This window comes from Castor canadensis, chromosome 16 (genome assembly GCF_047511655.1).
Source record: "Castor canadensis chromosome 16, mCasCan1.hap1v2, whole genome shotgun sequence".
NCBI lineage: Eukaryota > Metazoa > Chordata > Mammalia > Rodentia > Castoridae > Castor > Castor canadensis.
The window spans coordinates 64823971-64837183 of record NC_133401.1 but is presented as its reverse complement, the minus strand read 5'-3'; the positions used below and the strand labels follow the sequence as shown (position 1 = coordinate 64837183).

The 13213-nt window shown below is 45.0% G+C and overlaps 1 long non-coding RNA gene across 1 annotated transcript; it reads right to left on the bottom strand.

Annotated features, from left to right (window-relative positions):
- Nucleotides 1-2338: 2338 nt before the first annotated feature.
- Nucleotides 2339-13213, bottom strand: LOC109690873 (uncharacterized). The gene is made up of 3 exons (XR_002212833.2): nucleotides 7395-13213; nucleotides 4635-4889; nucleotides 2339-3504 (listed from the first exon to the last, which is right to left on the bottom strand). It is a non-coding gene; the product is annotated as an uncharacterized lncRNA (long non-coding RNA).

The window sequence follows — 13213 nt, the reverse complement described above, 5'->3', positions numbered from 1 at the left end:
TCTGTTCCCAGTGCACAGCACATCTGTTCAATGTGCATGAGAATCCGTCTATTGTTGGAGGAAATCGTCTCTCACCTGCTCTCCCAGCCCCACTTACCTGGATGCTGTCTGCTGTTGGGCACTGTCACAGAATTCCTATTTCAGCTGGTTCCCTTCTGGACCTGGGTGATTGGAAATTCACAGCTGGGCTGAGAAGGGAACGGCCTTTTCTCCTGGAGCAGAACATTAAGGGTGAGACATGTGGCTGTCTCTGGTCAAGCATGGATGACTGGGAACTAACAAATAGATCCCTTTCCTGGAGACTGGGGCAGCCATGAGGACTGCTGCCTAGTTGTGGCCTCTGGGGTTAGTTCCCCAGAGGTCTCTTTAGGAACTCATTCTGTTTGTTTGTGTTCTGTCTTAATGTAGAAAACAGCAATGTGAGAATCTTACTTCGGATCTAAATAGTTGTTCCACAATCTTGCAGCTGTTTATTAATATAAGCATCTAAAATGATAAGTTTTCCTCCAGACATTATACAGATTTGGGTATCATTTATTTTTGTTATCACTTAATTAAAATATTTACTCATTTGCCTCATTGTTTGATGTATGTTAAATTGTAATATTTGGAAAAATTGTCTAGTTATGTTATTTTCTCTGGCTTTAATTAGCATGTATGAATGTCATGAAGTAATGTGTTTTATTGGGTCATTTTCCTGCGTGCATACAAAAACTTTCATCGTACTCACCCCTCTATTACTGCCTCTTATCCCCTCTCCTACACCTTATCCCCTTTCACATCTCTAACATGCCCTATTACTTTCATGCTCTTTTTCCTTAAATTCCACGAGAGAAAACATTCAATGACTTGTCTTTCTTGTTTCTCTTAACATGATGAAATCTCATTGTCTTGGAAATAATATCATTTCATTCCTTTTGGCCAAATAAACCTCCATTGTGTCGATTCACTACATTTTTACAGCGCTCATCCACTGACAGGCACCTATGGGTTCTGTCACTTGGCAGTTGTGCAGTGCTGGGTTGACATGGCTGTGCTGATGTCTCTATGAAAGCTCACTTTGTTCTGTGGTATCTTCTCCCAAGGACTGAGGCAGGGGCATCACCCTGAGTCCAAAGTTAGCCTGGCCTAAATAATGAGACACCGCCTCAAAATATCAAAAAATGTAAACTTCAACTACTCCCCCCAATAAGTTTATAAAGGAAGAACTAGGTTACTTACTGGGTAAGGTAGGAGTTTAATACTTTTTAAATGCATACATATTAAAAACTAAATAATAAAAGCAGGGGGTGGGAAAGGAAAATAGAAGCAAGATATAAAAGAGGTGAAAAGTATATGGTGGGAAGGCATTCAATTAGTAGGAACAGAGAACACAGTAAGATATGTGCAGAGAAAGATAAAATAGTAAAGATCATAGAAACACATTTTTGATAATAGCTGCAAAAAAAAAATAAAAAAGAAACAAAAATCCATAGTTCTTCCTTATTGGGGAGGTTGGTACAAGATTTCCCTGCTCCTTGGAACAGTTGTTTTTTTCTTTGAAGGTCAAACAGGCTAGGCCAGTGGGGGTTGTCTAGTTTGGGGATTTAAGTCAATGGCAGACCGCTCATCCAGCAACTGCACAGTCCGGAGCCAGATCTCCTACCCAGCAGGTGCACAGAAAATGCTACTTGCAAGCTGGGCGAACAGCAAGCAGCTGCTCCCCTCCTGACTCCCGGCAACCTGTGGCTCCCAACCTCCCAGTTCTCTCCAGGCTAGTTCCTCACTCGTGTTGACTCCAGGCTCGCTCCCCACTTGATTGATGGAAATTACCGAGTCAGTCATGCTCCTGCTGACTCCTACTGTGCTCTCCACTTGACTGTCATGATTGCCACTGGGGCTTGTCACCACTCTGCCTTGACTCACGCCAGATTGCATCCAGATCCCAACGAGGCAGCACCTTGGCAGTGCTCACTGTCCATGCTCACTCCCCAGGCAGCAGCCCTGGCTTTGGCTTGCGGGATTCCCATGTCACTCAGGTTGTGCCGACTCCCAGTCTGTTCCCCACTGCACTCCTGGCGGGTCCCATGCACCTGAGGCAGTCCCGTACTGGCACTTTCTCAGCATGGCACCTCTGTCTTGGAGTTTGTGGTCTCTACCCACATGGTTTTGTGTCTGAATTTCAGTCCCAGTCTCAACTAGTTTTATGGATCCACACACATTCTCCCAAGTGATTTTTTGTTTAGTTACTGGGGGAGGGGAAGCTTTTGGGGATTGGAGATAGAAAACTACAGATTCTTCTGCTCTTCCCTGGAATGTTCTTAAGGCCTCTCTTTAGCACTCTATTTGAGGGTCCTTTCTACTTTTAGAAATCTAAAGTTCAGTGTTCCCAGACTTCTGTTCTATCCCTATCTGCTGTTTACTACTGCCTTCCTGTGCCTTTCATACCACGGCCTTTCCAAGGAAATGCAGGGCCATGGAGGGCGTCTTTACTCCACCTCCTGGCCCTCTTCCTATAGCAATTCTTGTAGGGCAGATATGCTTGTAATGAATTCCTTCAGGCTTTGATTATCTCAAAATGGCTGTTTTTTCATTTATTATTAAAAGATGATGATGGAAGCACACTTGGTCATTACATAAAAATAAGTAGCATTTCTATATACAAACAATGAACAGGCTGAGAAAGAAATGAGGAAAACAATACCATTCACAAGAGCTTCAGAGGTATTTTTGTTTCATTTATTTATTTGGAAACAAGGTCTCAGTGTGTAATCCAAGCTGGCCATAAACTGTCAAGCCTCCTGTCAGTTTCCCGTGTGCTGGATTTACAATGGTGCCCTATCATGCATGGCTATAAAGTACAATTTTAAGCCGGGTGCTGCTGGCTTATGCTGGCAATCCTGAGAACTGAAATGGGGAGGGGAGAGGTGGTTTGAGGCCTCCCCAGGTTAATACTTAAGGAGACCTCCGCCATCTCCAAACTAACCAGAACAAAATGGACTGGACATGTGCCTCAAGCAGTAGAGTACCTGCTTTGCTAGTGTGAAGCTCTGAGTTCAAATCCTCATCCTGATAGATGACTGATACGTAGGTAGATAGATAGATAGATAGATAGATAGATAGATAGATAGATGGATAGATACTGTTAAGTAAATTTTTATAGAGAAACCCTAAGGCAAAAGTTCCTGGGACTGAGGAAAGTCCTATGTGTTAGATCCCAGTAGTGTGGCTAGTGGGCAGGTGGTGAACAATTCTATATAGATGGGAGTTAAAGCAGAAACAAAATTTTTTATTCAAAGAGAGGAAAGGGCCAGACACCATTGGCTTCATGAGGTAATTTGAGTGAGTCTTTAAATGTTTTTGTAAGGAGGCGGTTGTAGAAACAGGTGGGAGAGTGGGCCAGGCAGTTGTTTGTCCCTTTCACAGATGGTGAGGTTACATCCCTGATTAGATCAGCACATTGGCCGGGTTTGGCTTGGTCCAGAGATATGTCTTCAAAGTTTTTGAGTACTGTCGTTTCTCAGACTAGAACAGAAAAGAGTTTGAAAAGGATAAGCAAGGTTTGGTGGGAATCTACACAGAATCGGGTCTAGATGCAAAAGGGAGTTATTTAGACTCATTTTTGGGCTTTACAGTTCCCTCCATCAGACATGGAAGAGATGATTCTTTGGAAGATGACAAGGGGCAATCCCCGCCCCCACCCACTCTAGGGTTGTTGAGGATGCGAGGTCCATCTTCTATACATGCTTCATGCTGAGAAGGTGTACAGACTTGTCCCTGAGGAGTCAAGGGGTCATTTTGGACTGGGCGCTTGTGGTTCACACCTGTAATCCTGGCTACTCAGGAGGCAGAGATCAGGAGGACCACAGTTTGAAGCCAGCCCAAGCAAATAGTTCTTGAGACCCTATCTTGAAAAAATCCATGACAGAAACAGCTGTGGAGTGGCTCAAGGTGTACATCCTGAGTTCAAGCCCCAGTATGAAAAAAGGGGAATCACTTTGGGGTATGGGTTGAAAATGAATAGCCCGGTTGGGCATTTGAGTCTTGGGGTTGTGCAAGTTTTTCATGATTAAGGTTTTGTGGTGCTGAAGAAAAGATATCAGAGCAGAGAAGGCATGGGCCAAAAATGAGCAAAGAAAGGATGGCAGCCAGAGGGCCAAGAAAAGTGGTGAGCATTTATACGTAGACCAGACATTGAGCTTCCAGGAAAAGCAGTCCATACCCCAATTTTTAATTTTTATTGGTCATTCCAAACAGGTGTAATTACTTGGTTAATAGTAATAGGAATTATTCCTGATTCATTTATGTAGAAACAGCATTTCCTGGTTACATGGAAATTGTGAACATGAGTTGAGGGTTTCTCCCCCTTCTCTCTCACCAGGACATCTTCCTTATCCCTTTCCTCTCCAGTGACAAAAGGATACAGAAGAAAGAAGCAAGAAGAAAATCATGTTGTGAAAACTCTAAATTTGGTGAGTGGGGCATTACTGGGGTTTGAACTCATGAGGAATGTTGCCATTACTCACTGAATTTCCTGATTAGTAAAAACTCATCAATCTCACGTGATTTGTAACCCAGTTCACACATGGCTGCCAGGATTGCAGGGTTCAAGTGTTTAGGCAGTGTGTCAGTAGGACTCAGTGACCTTTCCTCACCTTGGCTGAGGCACAGGCTCCCCATGATGTTCTCCAGGGCAGTCTTCTCGCTAGGCTTGAGGGTGAGTAATTGAATGATGATGCCTTGCAGTTCCACAGAGAGGTAAGATGGTATGCCATACCTTGGGTGCAGGACCTGCTGCTGCAGCTGCAAAAATGTCTTCCCTTTAAATGGGAAGGCAGCTGTGACCATGTAGTCCAGGGGGACACTCAGGCCATTGTATTTGTGGTACAGGAAGAGTTTGGTGGCATGGACTGAAAAAACAGCACACAATTCTATCAGAATCTGAAGCTAAAGCCAAAGTCACTCATCTTGATGTATCCTTGGGCATGCAGCAGGATGTTAGATTTCACGTGTGTGTGTATCATGCCTTTTTTGTGGCAGTATTTGATGGCACACACAATCTGATTGTATACTCCATGGGCCTCGTTCTCATGCAGGCAGTTGTCTGTCGGATATACTGCAGGAGCTCTGCCCTACTACTGTGTTCCACTATGACGTAGACCTAGTCCACTGTTTCCATCACTGGAACCGTTGGGTCATGCTCGGGTGGTGCAGAGTCTGCTGCTGATCACGTTTGGGAGCTGCAGACACTGCTGAGAATGAAAGGGGCTTCCTTTGATAATGGTGAAACAAGAGGCATAAACTGCCCTCTCAGCTCTCCTGAGAACTGATAAAAAGCATTTTCATGGCCTGGGGACATGGCTCAAGTGGCAGAATGCCTGCTAGTCTAGCTTAAAACCCTGTGTTCCCTAGAACTGCAAGAAAGAAAACAGTATTTCACTTCTCATAACTGCTTCAGATGTGGGCAGGCCTCTTTGTTTCTATATGGATTGAGCCTGACATGTTGCAGCCATCTTGAGTGGTAACCTCCATGATGGCTCTAAAGAAAAACCTGTCAGATTTTCCTCCACAGTTTTCCCAGCAGATAAATCCATTAGAGCAGTGTGTGGAGCTTTTGAACTAGACCTTGGTGCCTGGATGTGCCTGACTCTTTGATACTAGCTTAGAATTCTTCAGGTACATTCTGGCTTGGATAAACTCACTTTCTCCTAACATTTCTCATCTGACTTAACCTGTGGGGATCCACTTGGTCTTCCTGCTGCCCCAAATCACACTCCCATCACTAAGTCCTCAAGAAATTGTACTCTCTCCCATTCTGTATGTGTCTGTTTCTCTTTCCTCAGTCTCAATGATGCCTTTGGGCTGGTTCTCATGCACTGGGGCTGAACCGTTTAGTTTCATTTAAACATATTTATTATGACTATTTTTCTTTTATAAATATTAAACGTACATGTATGGATGCATATGTAAATTACAGAACATGATGACATGAGCCTTTATACACCTACATGCAGCATAAGAAGTAGAGGGCAGGACTAGGGATGTAGCTCAGTGGTAGAGCCCTTGACGAGCTTGCATGAAGTCCTGGGTCAATCCCCAGTGTAAGGGGTCTCTAGGAGTTGGGTCCCTGAAGGAAATTCCATGCTGGGAGTGAAAACAACCACAAGAACCCTGGCACCAGAAGAAAGACTGCCTCCCAGTTCTGGTAACTGGGACCTACAGCTAAGTCAGCACATGTGTACTTCCTGAACTTTGTTTCATCTTTTCTGAAAGTGTAACACTTTTCTCTAAGTTGTGACCTTTTTTTCTTTTTTTGTAAACTGTGACCTTTTATGTAAGGTTGTGTCCTTGTTATGGGCAAGGCAGACATGGATTAAGAAGTTCTCAGTCTCCAGTTTTGACCTGATCTGTAAATAAATCCATTTTCTGCTCTTATACATATTATGTTGTTCTCTCTTAATGTAGGTGGGTGTTCCAACCCAGAGCCAGGCCCTATTGCTGGGGGAAGAGGGAGCTCTGGTTACAGAATTTGGCAAACCTTGTAGGGATGGAATTGAGGCAGGAAATTTGGCCAAAGTACCCAAACCAGGTCATGGGGGACATGGAGCCTCCCTGGAGCTAGCCTTATGGGGCAACAGGTGATCTATCTCTACCCAGAATGACTCCAAAATGCCCCTTTTAAAACAGCATTTTCATCTGGACCAAACCTGGGGCATATGTACAATGATCCCTAATTAGAGCCCATGTAATTCACATGTGTGGTAAATCAACAAAAGCCACTCCTAAGTACCACTCAAGTCTCTTCCCTTTTCTCACCCCCTGCAGTGTATAAATACCCATCCTAACCAAGGGGTGCTACAGGTGCTGCTGGTAACCCCTGTCACTCACAGCCTGATACTCCCCCCTTTCTTGGGGAGTGTACACTCTTGCTCTCAATAAAACACTGTTACTGTTTTGCTATCTGTATGTCACCATCTAATTCTTTGCTTGGATGCCAAGTACCTGAGCTCTTCTCTACCAGGGTCTTCTGACCCCACCCACCAGGTGAATCAGCCAGGAGGTAAGCCCCCTACACAAAATCCCACCTCTGTTCCCCACTTTACTGAGCCAGTGTACTTTCATTTCCACTTTCCTTATTTATCTTGGTCACCTGGCACATGTCTGTCACTATATACCACCAAGCACACCTGATGCAGGCTGGACACCCAAAGCAGAGGCCTCTATCCAGGGGTCAGACTAATGGACATTGGGCACGGCCATTGGTGGAGCCAAAAAAATCAGCAAGTTGATGCCCATCCACTGCCAAAGACGTCTGGCCATGTTTTAGGGGAAAGTTGGGGTCATTCTCATTCCCCTCTACCATCTCAGGACCACAGAGGGTGCCCTAAAGGCTCATGGAGTCCCAGCCTCCTTACCTCCTAAGGGTTGTGTTTCTTCTCTCTCTTCTCTTTTATTCTTTCTTCAGATCAAAATGGGGAGAAGTACATGTATCCCAACAGATTCTCCACTTGGCTGTATCCTTAAACATCAGGATCATTTCGATCCTGGTAATCTGAAAAAGAAACACATTGTCTCCTACTGGAATGTAGCCTGGCCCAATACCAACTGGGGAGTCAAGTAAAGTGGCCCAAGAATGGGAGCTGAAGTTATAATCCCATTTTACACTTAGATTTGTTTTGTAAGAGAAAAGGCATATGGTGATAAGTATCGTATGCCAAAGCTTTTATGGCCTTGTGTCAAGACCCTTCCCTTTGTAGGTCGACCTCCAGCCCCCAAAGGAGGAAACCAAATAATGAGGATGTGGACATCCTTGATCCCCTGCTACAGGGAGCGACGCCTGGCTCCCGGGGACACCTCTCTCCTTACTATAATCCTCCCTGTGCACCCCAACCTCTGATGAGCCCCCCACACTCCTGAGACCCCCTATATACTCGAAGTGAAACACTTTCCTTGGAGGCTTCCCAAGCCTTGTTCCCGCTGGGAGAGATGGAGGGGCTGGAGGGGCCGGTTTGGGTATAAGTGCCTTTTTCTGTAGCTGATATCCAACAGTGCAAAGAAAAATGTAGGAGATATTCTGAGGACCCAGATAAATTTGCAGAAGGGTTTCACACCCTATCCTTGTCTTTCCGTCTGTCCTGGAGAAATATCAGTTCCTTTTGGCCAGTTGTTGCACCCTCACAGAAAAAGAAAGAATACTTATTGCTGATTGTAGGGAGACAGATGTGACCCTTGGGATTGTCAGCCATGGACTGATACTGTCCCTGAAAATGAGCCTAACTGTGACTACCAACACTCTGGGGATGGGGGGCAGAGGTGAAAGAAAGCTAACATGGTGCAGGCAACCCTCAGGGGGCATAAAATCAGGAATGCTAAATCCATTAATTATGATGAGGTTAGAGGAATTACTCAGGTAGAAGTCCTGTATCATCTTAGGACAGGCTGCAAGGAAGCCTTTAGAAAATATACTAGTGTCAATCCCTGCTCTAGAGAGGGGCCACTCCTCCTAGGCCACCATTTTACTACTCAGTCCACCTAGACTTCAGGTGGAAGCTTCAGAAGGTACAACTTGAACCTCAGACTAATAAAATCCATTTTCTGGACACTGCTTTTCTGATCTACAATAACCGTAACCTGGAAAAGAAAAAGAAAAGACAGAGTAAGAAAAGGAAGCAGGACAAAGTTATGGCTGCCATGTCTCATGATTGGGAATGCCCTCCCTTGCAAGGAACCCTAATGTGAGAGAGGAGGCAATCCCAAAGTCAACCTATTACTAATGCAAGAATCCTCGGCATTTTGCCATGGATTGCCTGGTGCTCTGAAAGAAGAGTTTTGGCACTGGAGGGCTGACTATCCCCACTCCCAGAGAAGGACCCAGGCAGTTAAGACTCTGGCTGCAATGGCACAAGCAGAGCAGAACTGAGGGTGCCAGAAGTGCCCTCAGCAGCCCCCGCCTAAGATCAGCACATGGGTAAGTAAATTTACTTTCTATTGTATATGGGGCAACTTACTCTGTTCTTCCTACCTGTGTGGGAACGCCTTCCTCCCTGATGATGTAGTGAACTTTGATGGGAAAAAATAGGGTTAGAAATTCCACCCACCTCTTGCCTTGTTATATTGAGATCCAAGTCTTCACGTACAGATTTCTTGGAATTTTTTTTCTGCAGTACTTGGGTTTGAACTCAGGGCCTCATACTTTCTAGGTAGGTGCTCTACCACTTGAGACACTCCACCAGCATGCATAGATTTCTTAGAGTCCCTGGATGTCATGGTTTACTCTTGGAACAGGATATAATAGGAAAACTGAGCATGGTGCTGCTAATGGGACTAGAGAAACAGATGATGTCTGTAGAACCCATAAAAGGGGCCTCACTGAAGCCCTGTTCCTAAGAATTCCCAATTTGGAAAAACCTTGTATGGTATTCTGCCATCAAAAGGAGAAATGCTGTAGGGTACTAACTCAGAACATAGGGATGGAATCTTGTCCAGTTGGCTATCATTCTTTTTTTATTCATTTTTCCATATGTGCAAACATTGTTTGGGTCATGTCCTCCAGCCCCAACCCCCTCCCTGTCCCTCATTCTAAGAGGTTGGAAGGGGTGGCCCTGGGTTTGCCAGGATGTCTGAGCGCAATATTTGCCATTACCTTCCTACTACAGGAGGCCACTACTCTGGGTCAGTAGCTAGAAGTTCTTACCTTACCACTCATCAGGTAAGGGCCATCTTGGAACTAAAAAGTCACTTGGGGATGTCCAGGGAGAGATTAACTAAATACCAAGCCAACCTTCTAGAGTTCCCAGAAGCGAAGATAAACATCCTAAATCCTGCATCTTTGCTGCCCTGTGAGCTAATGATTGAGCATACTTGTAAGCATGTGATCATACAAACTTATGCACAGAAACCAGACCTATCAGATAAGCCACTCCTTGAAACCGAGGATGAATGGTTTACTGATGGAATTAGTTTTCTGCTAAATGAGGAGAGAAAGGCAGGGATGCAGTGGGGAGCCAAGAGAAATCACTGAACCTCAGCCCTTGCCAGCTGACTGGTTCTTCAGCCCAGAAAGTAAAACTGATAGTCTTCACTACAGCCTTAACTGTGGGGAAAGAAAAACAGACTTAACATCTATACTGCTTCAAAATATGCCTTCCTGAATGTTCCTCAATATATTAAAGGCTATATATGACAAACCTATACCACCATTATACTAAATGGAGAACAACTGAAACCATTCTTGCTGAAGTCAGAACGAGATAGGATGCCCTCTTTCCCCACTCTTACTCAATAGTTTTGGAATTCTGATTATATAGGCATAGGCAACAACTTCCTAAAGAGAATTCTAATGGCTTAGCAATTGAGAGAAAAATGAATGAATTGAAAAGCTTCTGCAGTGCAAAAGAAACAGTCACTAGACTCAAGAAATCCGGGAAATAATCCCATTTGCAATAACCTGAAAAACTCTAATAAAGTACCTTGGAATCAGTTAAACGAAGGAAACCAAAGACCTTGTCAATGGAAACTATAAACCACTGAAGAGAGAAATCGAAGAAGACATCAGAAGATGGAAAGCTCTCCCATGCTCGTGGATTGGCAGAATCAACCTTGTGAAAATGGCTATACTCCAAAAGCAATCTACATGTTCAATGCAATCCCTATCAAAATTCCAATGACATTCTTCAGAGTAGAAAAATCGATCCTAAAATTCATATGGAATTGTTGATTCCATTGTTAATGCCCTTGCTGTTTGTACTAAAATGGAAAAAATGAATGTTTTCCAATCTCTAGACCAAGTTTGTTTCCCTGGTAAACTCCTGCTGTTTGTGTAACCTGAGTCTCATTCTTTTGTTTCCTTGTCCCTTGTGAACGCTACTGAGTTTGAGGCCTCTTGTGAGTTTTCAAGGGTTCTTTAGTATTTATATGTTTTTAGGAGTCAATATTGGGGTTTGAATTAGGGCCATGCACTTGCCAGCCAAGGACCCTAGCACTTGAGCCATGCCCCCAGCACTATTTGCTGTAGTTATTTTTGAATAGTCTTGCATTAGTGTGGGCAGTACTGGGGTTTGAACTCAGTGCTTTGGGCTTGTTAAGCAGGTGCTCTCCTGCTTGAGCCTCAACTCCAGGGGTCTTGCATTTTTGCCCATGCTGTCCCCTGGGTCCTCCTATTTATGCTACCTTCTTAGTTGGGATGAGAAGCACAAGCCTTGTGTCCACCATTTTTTTTTTTGCATACAGAAATAATTTAATGCCTTTAAGAAGAACTAAACGGGAGCTTTGGTAATAGTCCATATTCCATAAGGGCGTCTACTGCGCCAACCCACAGAACAAGTGCTTCTCTCTTGTCCTATGCATCTATGCACTAGTTTTTGTGGATTTCTGGCTGGATGTCACACACAAAGGCCAAGAGGTGACCCATGACTTTATCCTTATTTTGCCAGAAGTAGTTCTGGAAGATGGTCATCTTCTCCTGGGTTGCCATCTCCACCTTAGTGCTGCAACTGTCAGAGGATCCCAGGGCCACAACTTCCCTGGCCTTGCCTCTTTCTCCTCCTGCAGGCAGCACCGGTCAGTTTCAGCCTGTCTTCTTTAGCCTGCTTCAGCCTCTGGCTCTTTCACTTGTGGCCCTCGCACACCTTCTCAGCTGCCCACTTCTCAGCCTGCAGCAGCTGCTGGATCCCTTCCCACTGACTGGACGTGGCTCCAGAGACCCAGGGGCAGGTAAGAGTTCTGAGTCAGTGCAGTGGCCACTCAGGTCAGCTGCCATGCCCAGCATTTCATTGGTTGAAATGGGATCTCACTGACTTTTGCCTAGGCTGTCCTCAAACTGCAAACCTCTCCTATATCCACCTCCTGAGTAGCTAGGATTACAGGTGTGAGCCACTGTGCCAGTACTGTGTTTAAAAATATAATGCTAGATTCCAAGATGGCAGCTAGAGGTAGGAAGCAGAAAGCGACCCTCCTATAGTGAAATCTTGGAGAGACGTTGGAGACACACTTTGCAGGCATAATCACCGAGAAAAGGCATAACTTTGACCCCTATACATCTCCATCTGGCGCAGAGAATCTCCACTTCACCTTAAACGGAGAACCGAGGAGGGCCCCCGGGGCCGCCAGTGGCCGGCGCCCATAGGGCTTGGGAAGACGCGGACCAGGTGAGCTTCGCGGTACCGCAGTAGCCCCACAGACAAGCCTGGCCAGAGCAGCATAGCCCCCTGGACAGACTGACCTCCACCCGGGGAAAAGAGAGAAACTGAGTACTAAGCAATAAGAACGCTGGAAAGAGGGTGGGGCGCCCTGAGCGCTGAAGATTGGGGGAAGGGAATCCTTCCCGGGACTGTAAATAAACGAGCCGGGCGGCCAGGAGAGGCTCTGGCGGGAGCGGGGCGCGCCCAGCAACCAGGAGCGGGGACGCTTGTGAGAGGAGGGAGGACCCACTTCCCACGTGAACTGTAAATAAACACGCAGGCCTGACAACGCGGGGCAGTGTCACCTTTCCCAGTGCTTGGGAAGGGGAAAGCCTGTAGCAGAGGCCCCCTGCACAGGAGAACTCTGAGCAAACACAGCCTGTGGGGCCAGGTGAGCGCTAGCTCACCCCAGAGATCTGCATAAATAACGCCGCCAGCTACAGGCTGAGAGCAGCAGGCAGGCAAGCCACAGTTGCAGATACCACTCTCAGAACTGCCTCCAGACGCTTTTTTTTCTTTTTCTCCCTACCTTTGATGAGAGAACAACCGAATTACACCTGCAAGCTGAAAAACTTACTGAAACTGTATTGCATTTGAACTGGGGACACTTGGTGGTGCTTTTTTTTTTCTTCTGTGTGTGTGTGAGTGTAGTTTTGTTCTACTTTATGCATCCCCTTTGATGAGACAACTACAGAACAACATCTGAGGCACCAACTCCAGGACTGGAGATTGAGACGGACATCCAAATTATTAAGACTGAAATTGCATTGCATATAAACTTGGAAGTTTTTTGGTTTTTTTTTTTTTTTAATTTTCTATTTTCCATTTTATTTTAATTCATTTTTATATATAGATATTACTTTCATATACTTATTTTTTATTTTTTTTATCTTTGATTTTCAATCCTCTCTCTGTCTCTCTATTGTCTGTTCAGCTTACTGTCGATTAGTACACTAACACTCCCTGTTTATACCTTTGAAACTCTCTTGTCTGATACCTTGTTCTGCTTTCTCCCTCTTGTCTGTATATTTGTTTTCCCCTTTTCTTTAACTTCT